Source organism: Ovis aries, chromosome 7 (genome assembly GCF_016772045.2).
Source record: "Ovis aries strain OAR_USU_Benz2616 breed Rambouillet chromosome 7, ARS-UI_Ramb_v3.0, whole genome shotgun sequence".
NCBI lineage: Eukaryota > Metazoa > Chordata > Mammalia > Artiodactyla > Bovidae > Ovis > Ovis aries.
Window position 1 is genome coordinate 41,495,526 of NC_056060.1, and position 14,068 is coordinate 41,509,593.

The 14,068-nt window shown below is 41.7% G+C and overlaps 1 protein-coding gene across 2 annotated transcripts in view; it reads right to left on the minus strand.

Annotated features, from left to right (window-relative positions):
- Positions 1–14,068, minus strand: part of CDKL1 (cyclin dependent kinase like 1) — a 60,950-nt gene that overhangs the window by 31,224 nt on the left and 15,658 nt on the right. The gene's annotated exons all lie outside the window — the stretch shown is intronic.

Sequence of the window (14,068 nt, forward strand, 5' to 3'; positions counted from 1 at the left end):
AGACAGGCAGGAATGAATGTTGGTGTTGCAGAGATAAATCTGGTACTTAGCTTTCTGGCCCCTTCTGTCTATAATCTGACTGGAAATACCTACAACTAAGCAAGCTAACTACTGTGAAGAGAGCAAAAATGGTTAACGTTCTTCAGGGCTTGAAGGCCTCCAGGCAGTGATCTAAGAGAACAAAAGAGGAGGCTGAAAAGCTTCTTAAGGCTCCAGTCTCAGAAATCAGGTGATACAACTTCTGCCTCATTCTACTGGTCACAGCAAATCGTGAGACCCACCCAGATTCAACTCACAATAAAATATAGAACTGGCAAAAACTTTGCTCAGATTTCCCATAAGACGTTATAAAAACCTGAATGATCTTTTGGGCCAACCCAGTACCATGAGGAGAGCAGGGCCCAGGTGTCCCGGCCGAGCTCAGCTCCTGCTGACCACCCCCACTTAATTCAGCTACATGAGCAAGCTCCAGCAAGACCAGCCGAAGGAACAGTCAGCCAAGCCACAGTTGTGAGAAATAAGAAATCATTCTTATTTAAGCTACTGAGTTTTGGGGAGCTCTATTAACACAGCATTAGATAACTTGGTTGGGGAACTTTTGAAAACCAGGGATGCCTGAGCCCCACTCCCAGAGATTCTGAATTGGTCTCAGGCAAGGGCCAGACATCTATTTTTTCCCCAAAATTGTCCAGGTGATTTAATACATAGACAGAAGTATTAATCATAGGCAAACAGATATTTCAGACATGATAAAAGGCAAAAGGAGAAAAACTGAAGTTCTTGAACTGCACATTATAGTATATTTGTATGGACAATGAGAAAAGAACCCAGCAAGGAAAATACCAAAAAAGACAATTATTTTCTCATTATTTTGGTCTAACACCTCTATCTTCAAGATGTGAACTTCCTGCTCCAGACATTACACTTGATGAAGCAAAATAAAACAGCCAAGACACTCTTAAAGCCCATTAGCCACATTTGGGTCTTGGAACAGAAGGCATTCCAAGCTGTAAAGCCCCACACTTATATTCCTATATCTGGAATATGGGACACCAGGGACTTCCCTGGTGGCTCAGATGGTAAAGAATCTGCCTGCAATGTGGGAGACCCGGGTTTGATCCCTGGGTCAGGAAGATCCCCTGGAGAAGGGAATGGTTACTCACTCAAGTAATCTTGCCTGGAGAATTCCACGGATAGAAGAGCCTGGTAGGCTACAGTCCATGGGATTGCAAACAGTTGGACATGAGTGAGCGACTAACACACACACATCTGGAAACATTTAGCCTGGACTAACAGAACAGTTAGTTCTGCACTAAGAGGACAGAACTGACTACTGTTTCAACCGAAGAAGTGCACTGGCTCAAATGTCTCAAACAGAAAGCAACCAACCAAGTTTAAAGTTGGGGGGAGGCAGTTTAGACAGCAGGCAATTAGGGGAAAGCAGAAATTTTCTTATAAGCTCTGAAAAATAATTGTCTGTAGGCCCAGACCTCAAATCTTAGATTCTTTTAATTTTCCATGTTCCATATATAGTCCTCAATTCTACTGAAACAAATACCTGGAGCTTCTCAGATGCCAAGACTGGCACCTGCAACTTGTCACATTCATACATGCAGAAAATGCCAGGGGCATTGTTGCCCCAGGATAAAACCCAAAGATCCTCTCCACTTGACCTTTGCTTACCTCTGCAGCCTCATCTCTTATAACTACCCCCAGACTCACTGAACTTCCTCACTTCCTCAGTCTGGCTTCAGGACCTGCTCACGCAGTTGTTTCCCATCTTCCAGATGAATTTTTTTCTGTCCGGCCCCCTCGGCCCTGCTCAACACACCTGTATGAACTAAAAGAGTATAACTCTGGAACCATGGGTGCCATGCAGCACATGTCACAGTGAAAGCACTGTCGCAGCAGGACCCACTGAACTGCAGGGACTAAATACTGCATTACACCCATCCTCCTGTTACTGCACACCTTTTGAAAAGTTAGATTCTAACAACTACACTGTAAGCTATTCTAATAACATATAGATTCTCTCCAATTTTTGAGCATTATAAATAACGTTTTGATAAACAACCTACTAGCTGATTGACCTTAACTTGGGCTTCCCTGGTGGCTCAGCTGGTAAAGAATCCACCTGCAGTGAGGGAGACCTGGGTTCGATCCCTGGGTTGGGAAGATCCCCTGGAGAAGGGAATGGTAATCCACTCCGGTATTCCGGCCTAGAGAATTCCATGGACTATTTAGTCCATGGGGTCACAAAGAGTCAGACACGACTGGGTGACTTTCACTGGGACGTGTTAGTTAATGTCTTTATGTTTACCAGGTGTGAGAGGAGGCAGCGCAAGGGCTGCTATGACAAAGCATAGGCAGCAGTGTCAGGGCCATCATCCTCTCCAGAAAGTGTGACTGTTAATATTTTTTAATAATTTTAAATTTTATTATTTTTTAATTTTGTTTTTGGTTGTGTTGGATCTTCGTTGTCGCACACAGGCTTTCTCTAGTTGCGGAGGGGGGCTCCTCTTCACTGGAGCGCTCAGTCTCTCGTTGTGGCGGCTTCTCTCGTTGCACAGCACAGGCTCTAGACTATGGCTTCAGCAGGTGCAGCGCACACGGGCTCAGCAGTTGTGACACATGGGCTTAGTTGCTCCACGGGGATATGGGATCTTCCCGGACCAGGGATCGAAACTGTGTCCCCTGCATTGGCAGATGGATTCTTATCCAATGTGCCACCAAGGAAGTCCTGGTATATTGTTATTGGGGGTTCAATCTATTTCTACCTGGACTGACTTTCTCAATTCATTTTATTCAACAAGTATTTATCTATCTTAACGTGCATAAGGCATTCTGATAGTCCTAACAATACAGAGATAACACAGCAAGTACCAAACCTACTCTCATGAAGCTTAGAAACTAGAAGGGGAGACAGATGTTGAACAAGTAATTACAGACGTGGTAAGTGTTACAAAAAGCCAGGGAACGGGTACCCGGCTTGAGGGTGTTGAGTGGTCTGGGGAGTGGTACAGTGGTTCCTGAGGAAGGTGGCCATTTAAGAAGTTAGTTGGAGAGCCCCAGGAATACAACATAAATAGACATGGCCACACTGCTTTCCAAAAGGATCAAACATACTTACACCTCTGCCAGGAGTGTGAGAATACATTTTACCATATCATTGAGGCATTAATAGATAGTTAAGGTTTGTGATGTAGATTGCTAAATTACTTCTCAAGAGGTCTTACAATGCCTCCAGCAACACGGTGGTGTCACATGATATTTAAACCACTCGTCTCTCCTATTTTCTGCCGTAAGATAACCTTTACATAGCTTCAAATAGCCAATAACTTATTTCTCAACCTATTTGCAGAAAAGTGTTCATTGAGAGAAGTCAGTCACTAAAACTAAAATCCCAATTAGGACTCACAAATCTTAAATTGTAAATACTGTTTATAAATATTTTTAAATAAATTATTAACTCTCTGTAGGTTGCCAGGATTCTGGGTTGACCTGAAAACATGCTAGAGCAGCAGATATCTGGGAGACAGCTCCTGTCCTGGCTGTGTTCATTTATTCAGAAAAGGTCTCCAGAGTGTCTGCTGAGCCTCAGGCCCTGTTCAAGGTACTAGGGAAACACTGGCGAAGGGGACAAAGGGCTCAAGCATTAAGCAGAGAAGTGCCACAGAGCCCTCCATGTACAAGAATCTAGGCTGCCTTAGAGAAACTGTTCCTAGGAAGTGACTCTGAACCGGAGTCCCAGAGGGTGAGAAAGGTCTGACCAGACCAAGGGCAGGGACGGTGGTGGTAGAGGGATGGTGGCTTTCCAGACAGAGGACTGGTTCTGAGCTAGGAGGCAACTTACGCCACCTAAGGAATTGTAAGACGGTGTGATCTGAATGTCAAACACACGGAACTGATACCAGAGAGACAGGCAGAAGGCAGGTTCTCCGGGGCATTGCAGGACAAGCTAAGAAATTTATGCTTCACCCTAAATGCAACGAGAAGCTACTGGAAGGAATTTTAACAAGAAGTGATAGGGATGCCATTTGGGTCTTTGCTGCTATGTGGCTTTTCTCTAGCTGCATTGAGCGGGGGCTACTCTCCAGCTGCTGTGTGCAGGCTTCTCATTGCAGCGGCTTCTCTTGTTGCAAAACAAGAGCTTTAGGGTGCACGGGCATCAGTAGTTGCTGTTCCCAGGTTCTAGGGCACAGGCTCAATAATTGTGGTGCATGAACTTAATTGTTCCGTGGTATGTGGGATCTTCCCAGATCAGGGTTTGAACCCATGTCTCCTGCATTGACAGGCAGATTCTTTACCACTGAGCCATCAGAAATCCCATCTGGGTGTTTTAAAGCTCACTATGGTGGTAGGATACAGAATGGCTCAGAGGAGGCAATATGACTAGAGGAGCCTGGTAAGGAGCCTGTTGATCACTGAGAGCTTGGAGCAAAGAAGAGGCAGGGGAGATGGGGAGACAGGCACTGTTTGGAGACAGACTTTATTATTAGGATAGTCAGGATGTGGTGATGGGCTGGAGCTGAGGGATGGAGGAGAGAGTGATGATCAAAGGTTTGTGTAATGGGGTGGATGGTGGTGCCATGACTGAGAGAAAAAGCAGGTTTTGAAGGGAAGGACCTACAGCTTCGGCACACTGGGCTGACAGGGACTCTGAGATACCAAAGTAGAGGTGTCAGGTTGGCTGAAGTTTGAGCTGAAGATAAAAGCTGGGGCGTCAATATGAGTGTAAGCAAAGCCATGGTGAGAAGTGATGCCCAGAAGAATGAGTGACAACAGCGAGGCCCAAGGGCCCAGCACCCAGATAAGCGGTAGATGAGGAGGAAGTAGAGAAGGGGAAAGGGAAGATTGTGCCCCAAGGTAAGAGAGAAAACTGCAGAACATAACACGATGACGATACCGTGGTAAGAGTACACTTACTCCACGAAGATGCTGCTGCTGAAAAGTCATGTTGGGGAGAAGGGGTTTGTGTGACCTCACTGGAAGCAGCAGTGAGACCAGGAGCCAGATGTCATGAATTTAGCATCCCCAAACCATCTCCCTCCTTTCTCTATTGACTCCCCTGACCCTAGGGGCCATACTCAGAGGGGCACCGGTGGTCCTGAATCCAGTTTGCAATTGGTCGCCTAGAGGTCTTGACCAGAGCTCCAATATTGAGAATGTTTGCATTGACAAAAGTCTGGATGTTTCTACCTCAAAGCTGAATGGGCTCTTTTAGGGGCATTGGGAGGAATTAGATGAGAAGAATCAAGCAGCAATCTGGATGGACTGTCACAGGTTTACTCAACGTGTTTATTATACAAGAAGTCTTCATGGAATAGACTAAATTACCATACATACCATGAAGATGTAGTTCAGGGCTCTTCTAATTAAAATTCCTTCCTGTTTATGAGTATGTGAAGCCAAAGCCCCAGGCCTGGCCGCATTCCTCAGCACTCTGATTCGTGCCGGCCCAATCCTGAGATCTCAGTGCCTCGTCCCACGTCAGTCACCATCCTTCCGTTCTTCTATATCTAGAAGCCTGGGTTGGCTCATGCTCAGATTTAGTTTCTCTTATATAAAAGTTTCTGCCTTTGCTGCTGCTATTTTATTTTGGTCTCTCTTCTTTTTATTTTCTCTGCATTTTGAAATATTCCTATTATGCTGCAAAGTGAAGCGTTTTTCTCTGACCTTAAAAAAGAACTGTGTTTTATCCTCTGGATTTAACCTGAGCCCTTGTCATAAGCTCAGGCTTTTCTACACCTTCTAAGGTCAAATATTTGGCCTTAGCCTTCCGAAAGATTTTTGACCGAGTTGCCAACCTTTCAGATCAGGAAATGTTACTTTAAAGTCTTGGTTACCAAGATTCTCTTGAAAACGCTGGTGATGTATGCTGAGCCTGCAGTCTCTGGCATCAGTGGACTGGGGCCAAGAAGCAGCTGTCTATGTTAGATAAGCCCTGGATACCTGAGTTTATCACAGTCGCTACCACTCCCTGATATGAAGGACATTTAACATTACCCTTTCACTATTAATTTTCTTAAAAGTAAGATATTTAATATGCCCAAGTTTCTATCAAAAGTGGGAAAATGTATAAGCGATAGAAATAACTGCATATTTTAAGGCAAATAAAAGATTTGTTTATGAAAACAAATCATTTCTCTCCTACCTGCCTGGCCCCTGCAGATACTGGGTTTGGAGCCTCTGCCCTATGAACTCCTTAGCACTCACACATTCTGGATTGATCAGTATACAGACCACTACATCTGTGGTCTCTTCTATCCCCTGGTCTCTGTTCTTTGTGGGGAGAATGGGGGGATATTTATCCTGTCTGTGCTTTAGAGAAAAGAAACAGACTATTTTTTCAATGATCATATCCTGTTTTCCTTCCAAAAATATTCTTCTTTTCCCACAAATTTGTGGTAAATAACAAAAGAACAAGGATTAACATTTAGAAAGTGAGAGCTGTCTCAGTAAAATGTTTTTCACAAGCCTTTGGAATTTTTGAACTTGACTCTTAGTCACAGATACATAGATCCGGTTGCAGGAATTTTTTATCAGTTAATATTCACCCAGAATGGAAAAAAGTGATGTCCCCCTCCTTTATAATAATTAATCCTGGGTACATCCCAAGGATTCCCAGGTCAGCATACGATAATACACTCGAGGGCTTGAGACCCAGCAAGGATTGTGGTGGTTCTCAGTCACCCATGTCTGACTCTGTGTGACCCCAAGGACTTTCGCCTGCCAGGATCTTCTGTCCATGGGATTTCCCAGGCAAGAATACTGCAGCTGCCATTTCCTTCTCCAGGGGATCTTCCTGACCCAGGGATCAAAACTACATCTCCTGCATTGGCAGATAGATTCTTTACCACCTGGGAAGCCCCACTTTATAGTAGCCTAGAATAATTGATAGAATTTTTCAAAGTAGCCTAGCCTATATACTAATGAATGAACCATTATAAAATTTTTATCACATACAGTATTACAGTCATATACATAACACAGTATTGGAAACATTGTTACACTTAAAAAAAATCACTTACCTGAGATGATAGACTGATATTCAGTTTCTCCTTTTATAAGAGAGGGAGAGAGAGATATACTGTACATAACATGATCTTTTGAAAGTAAAGTTATAAACCTGTGAGAACTAACACATAATTATATTAAATGTCACCCACCTTATTATGCTTATGTAAGGACAGACTAATATTTACGTATATTTTATACATTCATGACACATGTAACTTTTCCATAATTGTTTTTGATTATTTCTAGGTTACACAGGTCATCTGTGAGTTTCTTCAACTGTTGCAAACCTCCAAAATTTTTCCTAACATATTTATTGAAAAAATTCACATGTAAATGAATACAAACTTACACATGGAACATGCAGTTCAAACCCATGTTGTTCAAGGGTTAACTGTGTTAAGTGTAAAAAAGAAATGATTGGATAGTATATACATATACAATGGCATTTGTGTTTGTGTTTTAGGGAGAAACACAAGTCTTTGCATAAGCACAGGCATCCTCTGGAGAGATCACCATTGTTCGGGGGATGAGAATGGAGAATGAGGGATGAGGCAGATTTCCTTTCCACTGCAGTTCTGCTGTACCTTCCATCTTGTTTTATTATATAAGCATACTTACTTATGTAAGCATGATATTTACTTTACCATAGAAAATATGGTAAAGTTTTAAAAGATTTGCATAAGTCTCTTCACTATATTGTAAAACCAAGATAAATATTTTGAAGTTAGTTTCAGAGAGCTAGTTAATACATCAGCTTTGTGGCGGGGGGAGCTATTTTCATGATTTTGAAAGCTATTTAATTATTGCCACCATCTTCGACCTAGAGGAAAATATTCCACACCCCTCACAGTGCTGTTGAGGAATTGTTCTTTAACACTTTTGGTAAAGGAAAGCTGCCTTAATCCCACATTTCCTTTAAATGCCCAGAAACACATGGTAGATACCCTGGCTAACACCTTAGTTCGGGGGACGGCTAGAGAAGGGGCCCTGGTGGCTCAGGCAGTAAAGAATCTGCCTTCAATGCAGGAGACGTGGGTTCAATCCCTGGGTCTGGAAGATCTCCTGGAGAAGGGCACGGCAACCCACTCCCGTATTCTTGCCATGGACTGAGAAGCTTGGCGGGTTACAGTCCATGGGGTCACAAAGAGGCGGACACAACTGAGCGACTAACACTTTCAGAGAAGGAACGGGTGTGACATGTGGGGGAGAACTGAAAAAGCTGAATCACAGGTGGAGAGGTGAAGTTAATTTACATTAGGTCTGCTGTAGACAGCATGGACGGGACAGAATGCGCCAGGCGGGTACTCTGGCCAGGGACCTGGGCTGAGCCCTCTTCTGCATTCCTCTCAAGACCCATCACAGGCAGGCTAAGGATGTGCACAGCAGATGCTCAGTTTGTTTTATTGGTTAATGAAGTTTTTGAAAAGTGCTAGGAAAGAAGCAATAGCACCAACGTGATCAAAATGAGAATGAACCATGACACAGCCAAAAATTCATGCAGTAGCTCAGTTGGTAAAGAATCCACCTGCAATGCAGGAGACCCTGGTTCAATTCCTGGGTTAGGAGGACCCACTGGGGAAGGGAGAGGCTACCCACTCCAGTATTCTTGGGCTTCCCGTATGGTTCAGCTGGTAAAGAATCCACCTGCAATGCAGGAGACCTAGGTTCGACTTCTGGGTTGGGAAGATCCCCTGGAGAAGGGAAAGGCTACCCAATCCAGTGTTCTGGCCTGGAGAGTTCCATGGACTATACAGCCCATGGGGTCACAAAGAGTCAGACGTGACTGAGCAACTTTCACTTTCAATGTACTGATAGTTATAAAACAAATTATTTGTTATGTTTTTATATACAGCTGATAGCATAATTCGTTTTATTTTTTTTTTAATTTTTATTTTTACTTTATTTTACTTTACAATACTGTATTGGTTTTGCCATACATTGACATGAATCCACCATGGGTGTACATGTGATCCCAAACATGAACCCCCCTCCCACCTCCCTCCCCATAACATCTCTCTGGGTCATCACCGTGCACCAGCCCCAAGCATGCTGTATACTGCGTCGGACACAGACTGGCGATTCGATTCTTACACGATAGTATACATGTTACCATTCCATTCGCATAATTCGTTTTAAAAATTCACCTTTCACTCTTCTAACAAAAAGGGAAGTGGAATTCAGAGATTTTTCTATCAGGCAATTTTACTCCAAAGCATTTTTATCACAGTGTGGTTAAAGTTAATAAGTAATAAAGAAGATTAATGATTAGCACGGAAATATGCCTGTTGAAAGCAAATTTGTGGTCTAAAACATCAATTCTGCTAAATAAAAAGGTGAGTTAAAACATTAAAAAAATTTAATGTGAAAGACACAAGGCTGGCCACTAAAAAAATTTTCATTCCATACAAAAAATTCTACTTTCTAGTGTGGTTTGAATGTTTGATAACTATATATAATACAGTTGTCTACCTATAAACTTTTTTTTTTGGCTGGAAATAAAAAACAAGTGGCAAAAAAGCAATAGTATAATTATATTTCTTATCAATGTGCTTTATAAAATCATTTATTCAGCCTCCTTCTCCTGCTCTATGACATTTTCTAGAGTAAGGTGTGTGGCAAGGTATGTATAAAAGCATTTAGAGTGCTGACAGATGGTGGTATGTGCTTAATCTCCTTGCAAATTGGGTATTTTTAAAAGGTAAGGAGTCTGTTTGTTGATGTCTGCTTCTTTTGTTCTTGAAGTACAACCATGGCAGCTTTATCGCTTAGGAGTTCACTACACAGCAGGAACACAGTCTTTCTAGACAAACACACTGTGAGCTAAGCCAAAAAAATCTTCTAATAAACAAACAAAAGAGTCTGTTACTATTTGCATTTAGTATGTTATCTTGTAAAAATAAAATCAAACAGGTCTCCACTTGTTGAATAAATAGGGAGAGAGGATATAAGGGGGTTTGTTTGGTTTCTATCATTGTGGGCCAGGGAATGCTCCCCTTTGTCCTCCATGCTACTGATGACCAGTCTCTACAAAGTCCCAGCACCTACATACATTAGCAATGAACCTCGAGGGGTCAGGTCTGCCAGTCTCCAGTATGAACATCTGCAAACAATGAAAGCTGCATAATCGGAAGACTCTGAACTGAGCCTGTAGGCCAAATACTGTCTGTAGATGTGTTTTCTTTGGCCTGAATGGTGTTAAAATTTTTTTTTTTTAAATTATTTGTCAATACTTTAAAGTCAGATTTCACTCTCACTTAAAGATATGAGGAATCCTTGGAGAAATAGCCGATTCTAGAGCTGGGGAGGTGAGCCTGGAACATTTCGTTGTGCTCCACAGCAAAGATGCATAGAAGGATTGATGGGCATCTGTAAGACCGAGGAGAAGGCTCCAAGGATCCCCAAATAGCCAAATGTGTGACAATTTGAGACTCAAAAAGAATGACAGTGATAGTTGATAACATGTTGAATTTTTTAAAAATCCAGAATCCACAGTGATACTAAAAACTGTGTGTACTGCAGTGTAGGAGTGTGGGTGAAAAAAGCATTTTTTTAAGAAAAATTATAACTAATGAATATAGCAAGAATTGTTGAAAACTACCATTTTACAATAACTCTTACTGTAATTGATTCAGGTAAGGAACTTTGGGTGACAGTTCTTGGGGAATAAGGCAGTCACACGGTTTCAAAGAATCACCCCACAGATTACTTACTAATTAGACAGGGGAAAAGTGTTTCTTTACAATTGAGGAATATGCCAGACCCATCTTAATCAAGAGATGAAAACTGAGAGCACCAGTTACAGGACAAAATGAGATCATGTATTTCCTGATTAGAAACAGTGTGATGGACACAGCTGAAATCATTTACCCTGAATCAAATCACGTGGAAACAGTCAGACTTGTGTGGAGGCCCATCTGGCAGAATAACTGACCTGGACTCTTCCCAAATGTCAGTGCCACGCAAGACTGAAAGAAGAATTTAAAAGTTAGAGAACTGCTGGATAGCTGCACGCAAAGCAATGGAGTTAGAATACACCCTCTCACCATACACAAAACTCAAAGTTTGCTTAAAGACTTACACATAAGATGTGACATCATAAAACTCTTAGAAGAGAACATAGGGGAAAGATTCTCTGACATAAATCGTACCAATGTTTTCTTAGGTCAGTGTTTCCCCCCCGACCAAGGCAGTAGAAATAAAAACAAAAATAAACAAATGGGACCTAATCAAACTTACATGCTTTTGCACAGCAAGGGAAACCATAAACAAAATGAAAAGGCAACCAACAGAATGGGAGAAAATAATTGCAAATGATGTGACCAACAAAGGATTAATTTCTAAAATATACAAATAGCTCATACAACTAAACAACGGGAAACAAACAACCCAGTTGAAAAATGGGCAAAAGACCTATCTCGCCAAAGAAATACAAATGGCCAACAAGCATGTGAAAAGATGCTTACCATTGCTAATGATAGAAAAATGCAAATCAAAACTACAGTTAGATACCACCTGATACCAGTCAGAATGGCCATCACTGAAAAGTCTACAAATAATAAATGCTGAAGAGCATGTGGAGAAAAGGGAACTGTCCTACTCTGTTAGTGGAGATGCAAGTTGGTGCAGCCACTGTGGAAGACAGGATGGAGGTTCCACAGAAAACTAAAAATAGAATTACCACATGATCCAGCAAGCCCACTTCTGGGCATATACCCTGGACAAAACTATTACTATCATTCAAAGAGATATTTCACCCCTATGTTCATAGCAACACTATCCACAATAGCCAAGATGTGTGTGTGTGTTAGTCGTTCAGTTGTGTCCTACTCTTTGTGAGCCCGTGGACTATAGCCTGCAAGGCTCCTCTGTCCATGGAATTCTCCAGGCAAGAATACTGGGGTGGGTTGCCATTTCCTTCTCCAGGGGATCTTCCTGATCCAGGAATCAAACCCGGGTCACCTGCATTGCAGGCGGATTCTTTGCTCTCTGAGCCACCAGGGACGCCTAGCCAAGACATGTAAACAACCTAAATGTGTATCCACTGATGGACAAATGCATAAATAAAATGTGGTACATATGTACAATGGAATACTACTTATAAAAAAGAATAAAATAATTCCATTTGCAGCAACACGGATGCAACTAGAGATTATCACATTGTCAGAAAGAGAAAGACAAATACCATATGATAGCACTTAGACGTGAAATCTAACATATGACACAAGGAACGTATCTACGAAACAGAAACAGAATCACAGACATAGAGAACAGACTTGTGGTTACCAAGGGGCAGGGTATTGGGGGAGGAGTGGGGCAGGATGGGGGTTAGCAGATGTAAGTTTTTGTGTACAGAATGGATAAACTACAAGGTCCTAATGTATAGCACAGTGAACTATTCTCAGCATCCTATGATAAACCATAATGGAAAAGAATATAAAAAAGAATGTGTGTGTGTATATACATGTATACAAAGCTGAATATGTAAAACATATACATGTAAAGCTGAATCACCTTGCTGTGCAGCAGTAATTAACACAACATTGTAAATCAACTATACTTCCAATTAAGAAAAGAATACTGGACTTCCCTGGTAGTCCAGTGGCTAAATCTCTGGGCTCCCAATGCAGGGGGCCCAGGTTCAACCCCTGGTCAGAGAACTAGATCCCACATGCCTCAACTAAGACTCAGTGCAACCAAATAAACAAATGTATTTAAAAAAAAAGGAAAAGAATACTGTTTTAGATTAAAGGAGGTTACAAAAACATGACAATTATATGCAATGTGTGCTCAGTTATTAATCATGTACTAAAATACACATATAATATACATGTATATATGCTTATTCTCATAAACATGATTATCTATATTATTGAGACAATATGAAAAATTTGAACACAGACTATATATTAGATAATAGTACTGAATCAGTGATACATTTCTAGAATGTGGAAATCATATTGCGGTACATAGAAAACTTTCTTTGTTCTAGGAGATTCATGCTGCATTTAGAAAAATGTGTGTGCATCAGCCAAAAAATAGTGCGTGTGTGTGTGTGTGATAGAGATAGAAATGAAGTGGAATTCTAACAATTAGAATTAGCTAGATTAATGAATCTTGTTAAAGATACACAAGTATTCATTGTATTAGTCTTTCCACTTATGTGTGTATAATTTTTTCAAAATAAAGAGTTATGGGGGAGAAGCCAGGAGATTTTACACAAAATTTTGATCTCTGGCTTTAAGAAAAAGTCTGAGAGAGACTAGCATGCAGCCACCGGCTTCTCACAAGACAGTCTCCAGTTTGCCCTAGTCTCCACTGCTCCATCTTGTCTTGCATTCAGCCTGTTTCACTGCTTTACATTACCAGTGTGAGTCCCCACAGACATCTGAGTTTGTAAACCATAAGAATGCTGAACATGGTTAAAACAACTTATAGAGATATGTTACTAATCTATTTCAATAAGCCAATTAAGCAAGATTAAGAAAATGGACCTGGAAATGGCACCAATTAGCAACAGCAGGATTAAATTCTTAAAGATGTCACAGGATTTCCCAAGGAGACTTTTACTGAGTTGGGAAATGTTACTCAAATAATAATTCAACAAGTACTACGGGAGCAGACGCCTTTAGAAATTATGAACGCTCTGATTAGATTCTAATGCTAGCGAGCATTCACACGGTACTCTGCCAGCATTCTGTGGAGTGGGGCCTTGGCACAAGAGTACATGGAATTAAGCTCTGAATAAATACTGAAAAACAGGGAACCACGACTGTCCTGCTCCCCACAGCAATTTACAGTCATCAGGATGGTAATTTGCCCAACAGTGTTTCTGGTCTGATGTTGTAAGACAGGAGAGACCATGTGAAGTGCTATCCCCTTCAGCTTCTCCTCTCGGTCGCCCACCTTTCTGCCAACCTGTACCTTTCTCTCTCCTTCCCCCACTGCTCCTCCTTTCTCCCACTCTGTCCTTGGCTGCTGCTCTTTCTGAACCTCTGCTCTCCTGCCCTTCCATCCTTAAGGTGCTTGACCGCTCTAAGGTGTTTGTCCC